Below are 17379 nucleotides of genomic sequence, written 5' to 3'. Positions count from 1 at the left end.
TAGTACATAGAGCATCAGGCCTAAAGTCAGGAAGACATTTTCTTGAATTCAAATCTAGTCTCAGACTATTACTAATTGTGTGACCCTGAGCAAGTCATTTAATCCTATTTGCCTCAGTTTTCTCATCTGTCAAATGAGCTGAAGGCAAATCACTCCAAAATCTTTGCCAAGAAAACCTCAAATAGGATCACAAAGAGTCAGACATAACTAAAAAAAATTGAAATGATGTATACTATATGTCAGACAGTGTTGAGTGCTATTTACAAAATCTGTTTAATTTAATCTTCACAACAATCCTATTAAGTAGGTGTTATTATTATCCCTTGTTTTACAACTGAGAAAACTGAAACAGAAAAGGTTATTAATGCTTTGCTCAGGGTCACAGTTAAATGTCAAACACTAGATTTGCATTCAGATCTTCCTGACACTCCAAGTTCAGATTTCTATCCATTGTACCATGTAGACACCTCAGGAGACAGTTTCCAAAAGAAATATCTAATCCCAGGTCCCAAAAGTAATTAAATTATAGAACAGAAATTTAAAACTAAATTTTCTGAGTCCCAATCCAAGGTTTCCCACAGTACCTTACTGTTCTTTCATATTACACTACCAAGTTAATCAATATTTATTGCTCTATCTGAAGCCCATGCCATGTGTGCTAATCACTAGGTTGTTATTTACCCAAGGGGTTGGAGTGATGATAATTAAGCAAGTAGAGATATTGACATGCTTACCTCTCCCTTGAGTTTTGAGCAAATGCAAATTTTAAATAGGCAAGAATCCACATGGATAAACTAGGAGTTGGCATTGACACTTGAACCAAAAGTTAATCAATAAGGAAAGGGAAATGTAATATTCTTTCCCCTCCCTTCCCTTTGAGACAAAAAGGTTCTGGAACTACAGATTTTCTCCCCTCCTCCTCATTTTAATAATTCTAAGCAATTTTTCCATCAGCCCCTCAGTCAAAATTCAGAATTGGCCAGTGTAAGCATGTTACTTTTCCAGACATTTAAAGTTATTATTGGAGGAGGAGGATAATAAAGGGAGAAAAAAGAGGATCTTTTGTGCATGCATCATAGAGACCTTGAAGAGGCCACTGAGCTAGTAGTTTGAATCTAGCACCATCTAGTGAAAAAATTCCAGCTTTCTAGTAAACTTGAGATACCGCACACAAACCAGTATCAGCAGGTTTCCCCATGTTTAAAATGGGATATCCCTAAGTGTAAACACAGCCTTCATCTTCACACTTAGGATTTTCATTGAGGATATTTTGATTTTATTGATATTTTTGTTTGTTGATAATTTTGATTTGTTTTTTTTTCTTTTAAAAAGGTCAGCTTTTAGCTGTGTGACCCTGGGCAAGTCACTTAACCCCAATTGCCTCAGGGAGAAAAAAAAAGTCAGCTTCAATGACACACAGAAATCAAATTTAGGAATTCTTAAGAATTTTTCCCCTTTTGTTGTCTTTGAATTTTGAGCTGAAACTTACTTCACTTTTTCTATTTATATGAAATATATATGTATGTGTTTTGTGTATATGTATCTGTGAATATATATATATATTCCTTTCAGATTCTAATTTTAAAATACGTTGTTTCCTGCTGGATATGTTTCCTTCCAACTCCTTTTTTTTTATTTCATTTTTCCCCAGTGAGATTTTTCTTTTCTCATGAATGACTCACTGTATTTCCAAATACATTGAGTTTGCAAATGCTATTGGTTATTAATATACTGAGTTAGTGCTTTTGATAAAGTTGCTACTCATTTGTACATAGCCTTGACCTCCTGGATATTATTTTCCTTTCATATGCTAATTATTGGTACTTATTGTGCAGTTATTTCTATCTGTATCTGTATGGTTCTGAATGTGTTGCTTCACAGTTCTATATATTGTTGATTACATTTGCATATCTGTTTCACTGCTTTTATTTATTCTATGATCCTGGATATTTGGCTGTTTGCTTTTGCATTATTAATTTGCTAAATACTATTTTAAATAACATTTGTGGGGGAAATGGTGACCAAAGTACTAAAAAAAATTTGTGAAATATAGAGATAGAAACTTACTGATACATGTTTTGGAGACTCAGAAGATGGCAAAAATGTAGATATTTATAATCAGTACATTTCTCTGTTGAGAAATCAGCTAAACGAAGCCTATACATGACCTGTCATAACAGAAACAAACAATGCTATGAAGCTGGAATTTGCCTTTAAGAATTCAAAAAAGGCAACAGAATCTTCCTGAGAAAGCAGTGTTCCCCAGTGAGTTCCAGAAATACACACTAACCCACACTGATATAGTTCTTTAAGATTTGCAAAGATATAATTTATCTCATTTTTAATCCTTTAAAAAAATTTAATCTTCATAACAAACTTGGAAGGTGGTGCTATTATTATTTCCATTTATGGATAAGGAAGCTGAGGCTGAGAGAAGTTGTGACCTGCCCAAGGTCACATAGCTATTAAGTGTCAATGGTAAGATTCAAATTTAGGTCTTCCTACATCCAAGTGCAATCTCTGTTAGACCATGGAGTTGTTTCCAAAAGTAGAACATGATGATAGCTCCTCCATATCAGCTAAGGAGAAAGGATAGAGCACCAGAGTTGGAATCAGGATAGACCTGAGTTTAAATCTGGTGGGCTCAAACACTATCTATGTGGCTTTGAACAAGATACTTAACTTCTGTCTCAGTTTTCTCACCTGTAAATGGGAATAATAATAGCACATAGGTTGCTATGAGAATCATAGCAATCCCAGAGTTGTTATGAGAATCAAATGAAATATTTGTAGTGTTTAACATAGTACCTGGTACATACTAGGGACTATATAATTGCTAGCTGCCATTATTATTATTACACCAAATAGGAGCAAATGCCATAGATTTAGAGCTGGGTGACACATTAAAAACAATCTAGTCTGTCTCCTTCATTTTACAGATAGACACCGAAGTCAAAAGGGATTGCTCATAACTTGTCTTATCTTACAGATAGTTGAGAAACTGGACAATCTACCTGTTTAAAAAGTAGCTTCAAGCTCTCCATAGTATAGTTAGCTTCCTGGGAAGCAGGAGGAAAGAAGTAGTGGACAGTCCACTAAATCACCTGCCAAATGTAAAGAGGTATTAGGGAGAGAAAACTGTAGAGACCAATGTGGATCCAAGCATAGTATTTTCACCTTCTTCTTGTTGTTTGATTTTTTTCATCCTGTGGTTTTTTTTTTTTTCTCTTCTAAATCTGCTTTTTTCTTATGCAGCATGACAGATATGGAAATATGTTTAGAATAATTGCAGATGTTTAACCTGTGTCAAATTGCTTGCTGTCTTATGGGGAGAAGGAGAGGAGAAAAATTTGAAAGATAAGGTTTTGCAAAGATGAATATTAAAAACTATTTTCACATGTATTTGGAAAAACAAAATATATAAAAAGTGAAAGACTATTAGAGGAAGATAATAGTTTAGAAGGTGATATCCTGACTGCCACAGACTCAGATAGCCTGGGAGAACTTGAGACAAGAGACATGTTCAGATACAGTCCACTGAATGTTGAGAATGTTGATAACCTGATTGGGTCATAATGAAATCATGTTTGGGAAGGCAGGCCTGTGGACCTGAGGATGTAGGCAATCAGTCTCTACCATCAGTTGGCTCAGATCTAGGTGTCAAAAAGGTAGCATGTCACAAAAGAATTAGACTAGGTAACAAACTGACTGACTTCAGATGTTATAGGAGAACTAGTTATTTGTAATGCCAGACAACAATACTAATCCATATAATGTTTGTTTTAGATATAAATGCCTATCTTTTTATATGTTGAGGCATTTATCAAATTCTATTGCATTGTATTGGTTAGAAGGGCTTTATTTTTTCTTTTCTCTCCTTTTTTTTCAATAGAAGAGAGAAGGAACTAGGGACCAGATAGTCATAAACAGAAAGATGGACATATAGATAGATAAGATAGTTATAGACATATCTGTCTGTGATAGCCACAGATAGATGCATAGATACATAGATAGATAAACAGATATGGATATATAGTCATAGATAGACAGATATAGGTAGATATCTATAGACATTAGATAGATAGATAGCCATAGATATCTATGGACAGATAAACAGATTAGATGGATGGATGGATGGATGCATGGATGGATAGAGGTACCCATACACAGAGAGATAAGAGAAACAAAGATAGAAAGTCATAGATAAACAAATAAGATAGAGAGAGATAAATAGCCATAGACAGATATCTACAATCTGAAAAACAGATAAGATAGATAAATGGGTGGATAGATAGAGGTAGCCATACACAGATAGATAAGATAACCAAAGATAGATGAATATTTATAGACAGATAAACAGATAAGACTGAGATAGATAGGTAGATATTTAGATAGATAGATAGAGGTAGACATAAACAGAGAAGATAGCCAGAGATGGATAGACACAGTCACACACAGATATCTTTAGACAGATGGGCAGATAAAAAGATAGCCATAGACAGATTGATAAATGTATAGGAGTGTGTATTAAAAAGCACTAACCTCACAGACTCCAAAGCTGCACATAAGAGATATCTCTAGCTTCATGCATAATTTTCTTTTTCTGTTCTATTATTTTTATAGAAAAGTCCATTTTATTTGGTACTTGTTAAGTTCAATTTTTTAAATTTCAAAATCAAAAATAATAATTATTACTTGTCATTTTTTCTATTTTTTTAACCATTGGTGTTTATTTACCTATGCCTTACTGCTATGTATATGTTGTTACTGTTGTACCGCAGAATGTTTCTGGAGCAGTTTGATATTCTTAAAACTTCAACCTACACTAAGACTTTTGGATCACTCTGTATAGGTCTAATAGCAATGCATTTGTTGAGAAGAGGATGCTCTTTTTTCTTTTTCCCTTTCTTTCCTTTTTCTTTCCTTTTTATCTTCCTTCTTTCTTTTTTTCCAACACTTATGTGCTTATTTTGCTTAAGAATGAAGGGTGAGCACATGTCATCATTACATGTATGTGATATATCCTATATGTAATCTCAAAGTCTAGTCCTTGAAGCAGCCTGTCAAGTGATATTTTGCTTTGTGATATTTTTACTGCATGTAACATTAATGTGGATATGATGTAAATAGTACCACGGGATGATTACCTGTGATGTTGGGATAATTACCCTAGATGCATTGAATGTTGATGCTTTATTATGATGCTTATAATGTATATTTGCAGCTGTTCAAGGATACCTCAAATCATTCTGCAGAGACTTCAGCTGACAAAGCCTGGGGGTGGAGGGAGTGGATTCAGTCATCACTCACATGCTATGTCCTTTAACTTATCACAAGGTCTGGGGCGATGATCATTTGGGGACCAGAAAATTCTCCATGTCCTTCTCTCATTGAGGTTAAAAAAACGTAAACTTGAAGTGGGCAAATGAGATAACAGCTAGGCAGACCAGCTTTAGGCAGTATAATCAAGATAATAGAAAGAGAAGAATAAGATCTCCCTTTTTCCTTCTGTCAGTGTGATCTTGGGATACAATTTGCCATAAGAGATTTCTACTCTAGAGTCAACAAGATGAGTTTAGTCGTGAGAGAGCCTGACTCCAAAGAGAGAGAATTAAACTTTTTTTCTGACACTTTCTGGCTTGTTGCCCCAACCCCATCCCTCCTGCCATGTTCCAGGGAAAATCTTTTTTTTAAGCTTAGGTATGTTTCACATCTAGAATCTCCCCTAAAAATCATTAAGAGTCCCTTTTAAAAGATGTGTTTAGTTTTTGTTTTTGTTTTTAAAGAATGTCTTTTATTTTATTTTTCTCAATTACATGTAAAAATGATTTTTAACATTCTTTTTTTTATAATTTTTGAGTTCTAAATTTCATCCTTTTTTTTCCCTCCTGGTACTTCCTTGAGAAGGCAAACACTTTGATATAGATTATACATGTGCAATCATGCAAAACATATAGAAAATGTGTTTGTTGATGAGTTTAGCCTTTTAGGGAGGGTTTTTTTTTAATGTGTTTGTTTGTTTTTCCAAGCAGGAACTAGAGCCCCTCTGACAGGGTCACTTGGCTGATGGCTTGAGTAGATATTGGGTGTAGAAGAGCTACTTATTTCTTCCCTCAGAAAAACAAATGCTTAAAAGCAAAAATTCATATTTATATATGGACACATATTTAAAAGATGCAGCAATAATCCATTATCTATTATATTCTTTCAAAAGATAACATACTCTGTGTGTCTGCTGAAGGGCTAAAGATACCAGACAGGACCAAAAGAGTGGGAGGCAGAACTTTCAAATTAGAACCAGATATCTGAGGGACTCATAGAGCCTGGCTGTCCAGGCCACCTTGGGTATGACATGGATATTCTTTGGGTTTTTTTTTTTGGGAGGGGGGTTGGAACTCTCAAAGCTTTATTTAAAAATATATTTTATGGATAATTTTGATTATATTAAGTTAAAAAGATTTTGTGCAAAGAAACCAATGCAGACAAGATTGGAAGGGCAACAGTAAACTGGGAGAAAAAAATTTACACTCAAGGGTTCTGATAAAAGCCTCATTTCTAAAATATATAGAGAACTGACTCAAATTTATAAGAATTCAAGCCATTTTCCAACTGATAAATGATCAAAAGTTATGAACAGACAATTTTCAGATGAAGAAATTAAAACTATTTCTAGTCATATAAAAAAATGCTCTAAATCATTGTTGATCAAAGAAATGCAAATGAAGACAACTCTAAGGTACTACTACATGCCTCTCAGATTGACTAAAATAACAAAAAAAGATAATGATGAATGTTGGAGGGGATGTGGGAAAACTGGGTCATTAATATATTGTTGGTGGAGTTGTGAACTGATTCAACCCTTCTGGAGAACAATGTAAAACTATGTCCAAAGGGCTATCAATCTGGTCTGAGTCACCTTGCTATTAAAAAGAGCCATGTCCATCAGAATGGATCATTGTATAATCTTGCTTTTGCTGTGTACAATGTTCTTTTGGTTCAATTCACTTCACTTAGCATCAGTTCATGGTCAGAGGAATTCTTAATTGAGAAGAATGAGAGGGGAAAAGGATATCTTCAATGGAAATAGTGAGGTGATTCAGGCCAGTTCCAACAGTCTTGTAATGGAGAGAGCCATCTGCACCCAGAGAGAGAACTGTGTGTGGATCACAACATAGTATTTTCAGTTTTTTGGTTTTGTTTGCTTGCTTTTTGTTTTCTTTCTCCTTTTTTTCTTCCTTTGACCTGGTTTTTCTTGTGCAGTGTGATAATTGTGGAAATATGTATAGAGGAATTGCACATGTTTACTATATATTGAATTACTTGCCATCTAGGGTAGGAGATGGGGTGAAAGGAGAAAAAAATTTGGAGCACAAGGTTTTGCAAGAGTGAATGTTAAAAACTGTCTATGCATATGTTTTGAAAATAAAAGGCTTTTAAAAAATAAAAATAGTATTTCCTTCCAGTTACATGGTATTTTCCCAAAATCAAATGTTTTAAGTAATTACATTTTCTTTTTCCTGCTCTAAAGTCTAAGCAATAAACACCTTTCTTTGCATTTTCCCATGTTCTAGTATCAAAGAAAATCATGTCATGTTATAATCACCTTGGCCTAGATATTCTTAATTTTTTTCAACAGTAACATCTTTTGGGTATTTTCTGAGGACAGTAGAGCATCTTTTCCTCCAAGAAGTATAGATAGTCAATGCCTCCCACTGAACAAGTGGCATTAGGAACTCCCAACCTCTTCAACTCATGAGATGACCATCAGGGTTGGCAATGTCCCATTTCTCAGAATCCCTATTCATGCCTTGCACTCAAGGAAGAAATACAAAGCAGAAGAGGCAAGAAGGGACTTGAAGATCAGATTGGCATTCATCTAGGCAGACAGGCACATGTTCTCACTGCTGTGTACTTCATACTGCAGTAGATGCTGGAGAGAGAGAAAGGGAAGAGAGATCACTTTTCTGACTCTTATCTCTGTCCCTTACCTCTCACTGGAAATCATAGAAAGAGCTATGGATCCAATCAAGGAGGACTCAAAGAATGGAAAGCAGAACAATTATTTTATTCATTTTATTTTTTGGCAAGATAATCAGGGTTAAATGATTAGTAAACGTCAAATGTCTGAGGCTGAATTTGAACTCAGGTGCTCCTGACTCCAAGGTGGGTGCTCTGTCCACTGTGCTACCCAGCTACCCCTCTCTATAGCTCTTAAAGTCCCTGTGAAGTCAATTCTTTCTGGCTCAGCACAAGGAGTCATGAAGCCCAAGCTGGAGCTGCCAGTCACACACGCCCTCTAGTAAGGAGTCAGATCACACAAAAGTGACCAGAGCATATGCTTAGCTCCATAGGAAATTCCCCAATTAAATAGACTGAGGGCAGTGGGGGAAAAGTCTAATTATTCTCACTGCATTTTGCTTTTGAGGGAGACTCCTATTCTACCGTAAGATGTGCAAGGAGGAAAGCCATGTCAGGGAAAATGAGACTTTCTGTTCAACATCTGGATAATATGGCTTGGAAATCATTTTCATGGTTTCTAGGGTCTAAAGCTTTGTCTTCAACAAGTTGAGACCAGAAAAGGAGAAAACAATTATATAAGTTCCCCAAATTCATGGTATGCTAGAACATAAGATGGGGGCCAGGGGAAGGAAGCTAGGTGACACAACAGTTAGGACTCTGGGCCTATATCCAGGAAGACTTGAATTAAAATCCATCCCCAGATATTTATTAGCTATGTGATCTTGGACAAGTCACTTGACTTGTTTGCCTCAATGTCCTCAATTGTGAAATGGGGATGTTAATAACACCTGCTTTCCAGGGTTGTCATGATAACCAAATGGGATAATATTTGTAAAGCACTTAGTACACTGCCTGGTACATAGTAGACACTATATAAATAATAGTTATTATTATCATTGTCATTATTAAAGTGAATCAGACCTGAAGAGTAGACTATTGTAGATTGGCAAATTTGGATTACTCGATAGGCGGTAAGGAATAGAAAGCAATAGTCCTCCATACATTTCCCCTGTTCCTCTTTGCATATAAACCTGATGAGGATCCAGACATGAAATCTCTTCCTTTGATTTTTCCCAAAGCCTGTAGTGAAGTCGGCACTTTGGAGCTATGGATCTGCCACCCAAAAAGGAAAGCTGAGAGGGTAAGTGAGATAAAGCTTTAGAAAAAGAATAGCTGATATCAAAAATGTGCTGGAGCCACCTCCAAAAGGGGCACAAAAGCTGATTGTTAAATTTTCAGAGTGAGCATTTATATGTCACAAACTGGTAAATCAAGGTCTGATTTACTATTTTGTTGATCATCTATACCTTTAGAGGTGATGGAGAAAATGTTAATAATTCAGATCAAACTTACAAGTGTGTCAGGAGATACATTGTTGTTGTTGTTTGGAAAGTCAGTTATTAAACATTTAATGTAATTCTTCATAATAGAGTACCTGCCAAACTTCCTTGTATTTTCAAAATGTTAAAATAAATCATGCTACCATTACTTGAGAACCTTTTCCCTATGAAAGTGATGGTAGTTCAATGGAGAACAGCTAATTTCTCAGCAAGGGCTAGGGGAATCTAGAGTTAAATATTTCATATTTTTTTATTTTGCATAATATTCCTATCTTCTAACTAAAACTGGGAGTGGGAGTGAACTGTCTAGTATCCATGGCATAATGCTGGTGAAAGGAGGAATAGCCTGGAAGTTCTTGGGATAATTAACTTTCATAGTCAGGGGGGGCACCCTTTAGGGAAAGTTTTTTATTTTTTGTTTTGTTTTTTTCACATAGATGTCAGAGCAATCCTGTTGGGGACATGAAGCTGATGCCTTATGAAAAGTGTTCAATAATAGACAAATTATTTATTGTACTTCTGCTATTGATTAATGAAGGAACACGCTGCCTTCCTGCAGACTTAACAGAGGGAGCACCCAGAGCTGGTAGTGAGTTGTTTGTTTTGCTTCACTGCCCCAAGTGTCCTCTGGGATCATCTACAAAATGCACAAGTGCCTGTTACTTGGGACACTCTAAAGACCAGTATTTTCTAAAGTCAGGAGGGGCAGAGATTAGGTCTGAGGAGATGATGAAATTTGACAAATTCTGTGACTTCTGTGAAGATTTAAAAAATGAAAATTGGTTTACTGATAGGTTTTATTTAACTCTTCTTGAGTTCTAAGCAGGAAAAAGGAGGGAGATATGAGTTGGGGTGGAAAATAATGGGAAATTATTTCTGTAAAAAATAAAAGGCAGCAATAAACTTAAATAAAAAGCTTTTAAATAAATATTTATGAGGGCAACTAGGTGGTGCAGTAGATAGAGAAGCAGTCCTGAAGTCAGGAGGAACTGAGTTCAAATTTGATCTCAGACACTTAATACTTTCTAGCTGTGTGACCCTGGGAAAGTCACTTAACCCCAATTGCCTCAACCAAATAAATGTATTTAAATAAATAAATTTTAAATACTTTTAAATAAAAAGTATTTAAAGATAAATATTTTTAAATGAAAGACAAGAAGGTGTGGACTTAAACGATTTTGTCTGTCATCTTCAACTTTTGCCCAAAGAATTCCATACTTGGTGCATAGCCTTTCTCTCTACCAACCTTACCTTTATATTAGAAGGGTAACATAGTGTTTTCAAACAAAATGATCTCCAAGTCCCTCAATATTTTCAACTCCAGTACCTCATTTCTGCACTTCACCTCAGCCACATACAAAAATCTTGATCATACTATAACCCACGAAGGCTCCAGTTTCATGTTAAAAAATTATGAGAATCTTTTATACAATTATAATCTCATACCATTCCATTTTTTCCTTAGTTCTCTTTCCTCTTAAAACTGCTGTTGGCCCTCACAGAGACTTAAAATTCCATCGTCCCTCAGTATTTTCAAGGAGTCTCAAATTGGTGACTAAAAGCCACAAGCTGCCCCAAGTGCTACTGAAATAAGATTTTGGGGGTAAAGGGGAAGGAAATAACAACTTATCATATTATGTTTACCTGAATGAATGATGCTGAGAACAAACATTCTAGTCCCAATACCAACTAGTATGAGTTTTTTCCCCTCATTGGTGATCAATGTCTTGAGCCTATGTGAGAGCTTTTGGAATTATACATGAAGTTGATGAGAACAGGAGAGAAGAGCTTTACTCTTCTCAGACCTCTTCAAGTCTCCTCAGATATTTGAGATTTAGCCTCAAGGAGATGGACAATGCCAAACTATTTCAGGTTGCTGAACAGAAGAATAAGACTCTGGGAAGAAGTCAACATGAGAGGAGTTAGCAATCTTCATCATGGCCCTACCCAGCTTGGTATAATAGAGACTGGAGAATTTCTCCAGAGGTGAGATTTCTCTCTGTCTCGGTCTGTCTCTGTCTGTCTCTGTCTCTCTGTCTCTGAGTCTCTCTCTCTCTCTCTCTCTCTCTCTCTCTCTCTCTGTGTGTGTGTGTGTGTGTATGTCTGTCTGTTTGTCTGTCTTTTTTGCTCTCGCTCTCTCTCTTTTGTTTCTCTCTTTCCCTCTCTCTCATTCCCTCTCACCCTCTTTCTCTGTTTCTCTCTTTCCCTCTCCCTCTCTGTCTGTCTGTCTTTGTCTCTCTCTGTCTCTATATTGTAGCTGTGTGTGTGTGTGTGTGTGTCTTTCTCTGTCTCTATCTCTCTCTGTTGTCTCTCTTTGTCTCTCTTCTCTCTACCCCTTTCCCTCTCTCTCCACCCCTCATAAGCTATGTTATCTTGCTCCTAATGGGAGAGCTTCTTCCCTCTGTTTTGTCTGGCATACAATTGATATACATATAGATTGCCTATCTATAGGACCTGAATTTAAATCCAGTCTTAGACATTTAACATTTGCTAGCAGGGTGACCCTTAACTTCAATTTCCTTGCCCCCCCCCAAAAAAATCTATTCATTTGTGCACCTCATTTTGGAAACTGAGGAAACTGGTACCCCACAGTTTGGAAAACTGCCTTAGTTTTCTAAGGGAAGCAAAGTTTTCTAAAAGGGAAGCAAAGTTTGCTTTCAGTTCTGTATAGAAATCCAGAAACCACAAACTCTCTAAATTCTCCATTCAGAAGAAAAACAGTGCTCACATTATGTGGATCTTCTGCCACATTGGGCAAGACATGACCCACCAATATATCTTTTCTCTTTCAATCATTTACTTCTCTTCTATAAAGGGGACTGTAAGTCTCCTGGCTATGTGAAAATATTGTTCCACTTTAAGTTAAAGTGACTCTTTTTGCATCCTGTATCATTGACAGATGTAAGGATACAGAGAATCTAGGAGGTCGATCCTAGACGTTAGGCCAGTGTTCAAATAGTAATATAGGCACCAATAGTTTTATCTGACATTTATATAGGATTTTCAGATTTACAAAGCACCTTATATATGATGTATCATTTGACATTGTTATTGTTACCTCCTTCTCTTACAGATAAAAAAACTGAGGCTCACAAAAAAATTAAATTCCTTGCCTATGATTACATAGACCCCCATCTTCGAAGGTCAAAGTATCAACTCCCTTGGTAGGAAAAACTTGATTTGTCTCCTAAATCCACTGAAAGGCCAAGGTCATCCACTATCTCCCAGACTATCACCAGTTGTCTTGACTTTTGTTTTTCCACTGCACTTCAAGGACTCTAAAGGAGAAAGCGAGGCTGATGATTGTATGAAGATCTACCTCACTTAAATCTAATTCATGAGTAAGTCAAGACATCATTCCCTCATGATGTCATTGGTCCACTTCAAGAATGATGAATAACAACAATCAGAATAGCTAGAAGTGGGATATGCTATTGTTATTGATGTGCAGTGTTTCAGTTATCTCTCCCTTTTGGGGTTTTCTTTGCAATAATACTGGAGTGTTTTGCTATTTCCTTCCCAACTCATTTTACAGATGAGGAAACTGAAGAAAACTAGAGAAAGTGACTTACCTAGGGTCATAGAGCTAATATCTGAGCTAGATTTAAATTCAAGACTTTCTGCCTCCAAGTCTGATGTTTATCTACAAATCTGCTTGTATGCTCCTCTGGAAAAGATGCCAGGACACATGTACAATACTCTCCACCCTTTACAGGTGGAAAATCATGAGCATTAAGAGGATTGTATGCAAAAGCAGTGTGATGTAATAGATAGACAGTTTGCCTTGGAGTAAAGGAACCTGGATTCAAATTCCAGTTCAAACATTTACTAACTGCATGGGAATATGGATTAGAAGTTCTCAAAGTCTCAGTGTCTTCACGGGCAAAACAAGAAAGGTGATACTGACACTATTTTGGAGGCTTATTGTGAGTAGAGTGCTATGCAAACTTTAAAATGCTATATCAATGTGAGTTATTATTAGGCAAAACACTCACTGAAATGAGATTGTTAGGGGAAGAGCATGCAATTGGATACATATCCCTAGAGTCCTTTTCACCTCCCTACATTCTACTTTTTCCACACTCAGAAGCCAATAACTTCGTACATCTCCTTCTATCAGAGACCCTTTCTCGATTTACACAATCTTTCCCCAAATGGGCTTTCTGTCAGTAGAGATTTTCATATAACTCTTGGCCACATCTTGCTAAAGACCCATTTTTCTTTCTAAATCAGGCCATCATTAGGTCCTAAAAGCCCTATAAGTCTTTTATGGATGAGCAGATCCCTTAATCTATTATCCCAGGGTCCTATTTATATATATTTATCCATATGGATATATAAATAGGGCTCTGAAACATATACATTTGGGCTATCACAGTGGGAGAGTTGTTCTTCCCAAGAGGAAAACAAAAATGATATATAGGGGAAGATCTCTGTGGGAAGACTTCCTGTCTGATTTATTACATGCCAGGTTTTAACCACATGCTCTTGCAAAGTCCCCCAAGACCCAGCCTTTCCCAATTCATGTGCAGAAAAGACAAGTCTATGGATGGAGACAGGAGCTCCTAAAATGTTACAGGCCAAATCATCCATTGCAATTCCTGCATTCAGTAGACTTATTCTTCCAATTCATTCATACATTCACCAAGTATCTACTGAGTTCCTACCCTATGTGAGCCTCCTACAGGATACAAAAATAAAAAAGCAAAATGAATAAATAATGAAAAAGCCATGATCATACTCCTTTTTTCTTTTTTAGACAATCAGGGTTAAATAAGTTGCTTATGGTTACACAGCTATTATCTAAGGATAGATATGAACTCAGATCCTTCTGACTTCAAGCTCTATCTACCTTAACACCTAGATGCCCCACTATGGTCCATATTTTAAGAAACTTATGGGGTAAGATAAAGATGAAAAGTAGTGTATGTATGTATGCAGATTGGGAAACTAAACTTCAAGGGGGTTAAATGACTAGTGAGTGGCAGAATGGTAATGAGAATGAATCCAAGTGCTTTTCCCTCCATTCTTTCTATTTTGCCATATTATAGAGGAAATTTATTCAAGGCTTCATGATTTATTTAAGGCACACTGGATTAATTAGGGAAAACCTGTCTCTTTTTAACCAGTTCAACCTCCCATACCATCTGTTAACTCAGGTGAAGTCATCCTTTGTTGGGGGTTCTTTGAGAAAACAACTCTCTTACTGTGATAGCTCAAGTCTCAGAGAAAAGAAATTACTTGTCCAAGGTCAAACAGCTAGTAAGAACCGAACTGGATTGTTGCCATTTGACTGATAAGACCCTACCTTAATATGGAAGGCTCAGGATTTCTCTGGAACTATAAGCAATACCCAGCTGAATTACCCTCTAAACTGAAATATAGAACATTTGGTTTTGTGGTACTCCAACAGGAAGTTTCCCTGATCATGAGGAGCTTGGATTACAATGTACAGAAATTAATTTTCTTTCTAAACTATTTACTCCCTGCGACAAAAAAAAAAAGATGGTGTAATTCATTTCAGTTGCAATGTTCCATCCATCTCCCTATGCAAGAGAGTCTTCATTACCTGATCAAAATTTAGAAGTAGGCAGGGGCATTCTGTTAATGTTTAACAACTGGCTAATCAACCACACCAAAAAATGTACTATATAACACACTTTTAAGTTTAATCTGCATTATTAACATTTGCTCCATCACTTTCTTAAGTCTAAACAATCAACAAAACAATAAATCATGTCCTGATTTGCCATGTTTGCTGACTCCTGAAGTATAAATGTTCATATTGAAAATTTTAACGATCAGTTCCTGAGGGTGAGAAGCACTTCTCTTGTTTTTAAAGAGTTTTAGGGAAGGTCTGATTTGACATTGAGAAACAATTTGTTACAGTGGAAAGAGCTTGGCTTTGGCATCAGACAACCTAATTCTTAATCCCAGTTCCAATATACTACCTCTGTGGATTTAGGAAAGTCCCTTAAAAGTTCTGGGCTCAGTTTCCCCATCTGTAAAATGAGGTGACTATATGCCTTTAAAGTCATTTCTAGCTCTAAAATCTAAAATTCTGTGATCCTTCTCCCCAGAATTACCAACAGAGTTTTCGTGGTATAGGGACTAATTTATTTTGGCCAAAAAAAAAAAGTTGTGCCTTTTCTCCTATTTGGAAACAAGCAAATAATATGTAAGTCATCCCTTGGGTAGGAGCTCCATTGCCCCTGGGAGGGTGAGATGGAGGTTGTATTCCCCCTTCCCCAATTCCCAGGTTGCCTGTCAGAATTCATGTGTCTTTTCATTCCCCCTAAGTGCCTTCTGCTCCTACCCTACCCTGTTCCTATGAAGACACCCTGCTTCTCCCCCCAAAGGCTGCTTTCCTTCGTAAGTAGAAAGCCACACAGTACAAAAGCTGAATAAACAGGCTGCAGAAATTAACTTGGAGTGTTCAGGGAGAAGAACAAAGAATTTAGACGTGAGCTGAGAAAGGAATTCTAATTGCAGGAGGAGGAGCTGCACTGGCCTCTTGCAAGAGACACATGAAGCAGGGATATTTCGGGGAGGGGAGGGCAGTTGAGGCAGGCAGGCAAGCAGGCAAGATATTGATTTGATAAGTAGATGAGGGAGATTTCTAATGTAATGAAAAGGCTGATGGAAAGGAAAATAAGGACAGAGGGAAAAAGAGATGAGAATGTGTAAGGGACAGCTGAGTACTCCTCCACCAAGGGGGATGCTGGGGGAGCAGATCACATCATCACGAGTTTTCTAGCTCTCTAAAGGAATAGGGGGAAAGGGGCCGAGGGACCTCCTGAGATAGCAGATGTTCTTATGGCAGAGCAATGATGGAACTATAATTACAGCCTGAGATGGCATCCCAGGTGGGTCCAAGAGAGCAGGCAGAGGACTGGCAGTTGTAAGGCATCTAGGCAACAGTGATGGCTTGTTCCTTCCCTCATCTGTCTCACCAACGTCAAGAATGAACAGGCAAAGGAGAGATGACAGGCCCCCTCCACTCAGACAGAGAGAAGTCCTCCCTGGACAATGGCATCATAAAACTCTCCTAATTTTCAAACTGAAGGCAGCAGTGTAGTGGGTTGGGTTCAAGGCCTCGCTTTTCCTCTTATTAGCTAACTATGGAACCTCAGACACCTCTCTGACCTTCACTTTTCCCATTAATAAGTAGACAGTAAAAAATATTTGCCCTACCTTCTTTACAGAGAAGCTGTGAAGTCAGATACAATAATGTGTGTAAAATGCTATATAAATGTCAGCTATTATCTTTTAGTTTTGTCCAGGCTTGTGATTTCAGTAAGGTCAGGAACTCCTAGTGGAGGAAACCTGTCCAGTGATGCAGATTGTCCATACTAGCTAAGTGATCCTGGGCAATTTATTTTAGCTCTCAGTGTCCCCAGTGACTCTCTAAACCTATAAGTAATAGACAAATTCCAGAAGACAATTCATTTCATTATTCTCCTTTGTATGTTTTTAGTTAGGAAGTTTTTTTTTTACCCTAAATGGGCATCTTTATCACTCCTATCCATTCCTTCTGGTTCCTCTCTCTGATATCAAACAGAACAAATATAGTATCTCCTTCAAGTATTTGAAGACACTTGTCATTTCCCTCATGAGTCTTCTCTCTAAACTGGGTATAACATGGTAGATTGAATAGCTGAGTCTGAAGTCAGGAAGACCTGCATTCAAATCTGACCTCAGACATTGTGGAATCAATTTAAGTCCAGTTTGCCTCAGTTTCCTCAAATCTAAAATAGGAATAATGGCAGCACTTACTTCCCAGGGAGGTTGTATCAAATGGGATATTTGTAAAGAATTCAGCACAGTGATTAACACCAAGTAATAACTATATAAATGCTATTATTATTACCATTATGCTAAATTTCCCCAATTCCTTCAACTGATACTCAAATGGCATGAATTCAAGGCTCTTCATCATTCTGGTTGCTCCCCTCCAGCTTATTGATGATCTTATTAAAGCTCTTCTCCAACTTATTAATATCTTTCTTGAGACTGTGGC

At 36.9% G+C, this 17379-nt stretch overlaps 1 long non-coding RNA gene across 1 annotated transcript in view; it reads right to left on the bottom strand.

The window, feature by feature from the left end:
• Positions 1–7465: 7465 nt before the first annotated feature.
• The window catches only part of LOC116423708, a 45553-nt gene continuing 35639 nt past the window's right edge, over positions 7466–17379 (bottom strand). The window contains exon 3 of the long non-coding RNA XR_004234214.1: positions 7466–7930. This is a non-coding gene — a long non-coding RNA (uncharacterized LOC116423708). The remainder of the gene's footprint in view (positions 7931–17379) is intronic.

The sequence above is a fragment of the Sarcophilus harrisii genome, chromosome 4, assembly GCF_902635505.1.
Source record: "Sarcophilus harrisii chromosome 4, mSarHar1.11, whole genome shotgun sequence".
Lineage (NCBI taxonomy): Eukaryota > Metazoa > Chordata > Mammalia > Dasyuromorphia > Dasyuridae > Sarcophilus > Sarcophilus harrisii.
The sequence above is the reverse complement of the archived record's forward strand: the minus strand, read 5'-3'. Positions and strand labels throughout refer to the sequence as shown.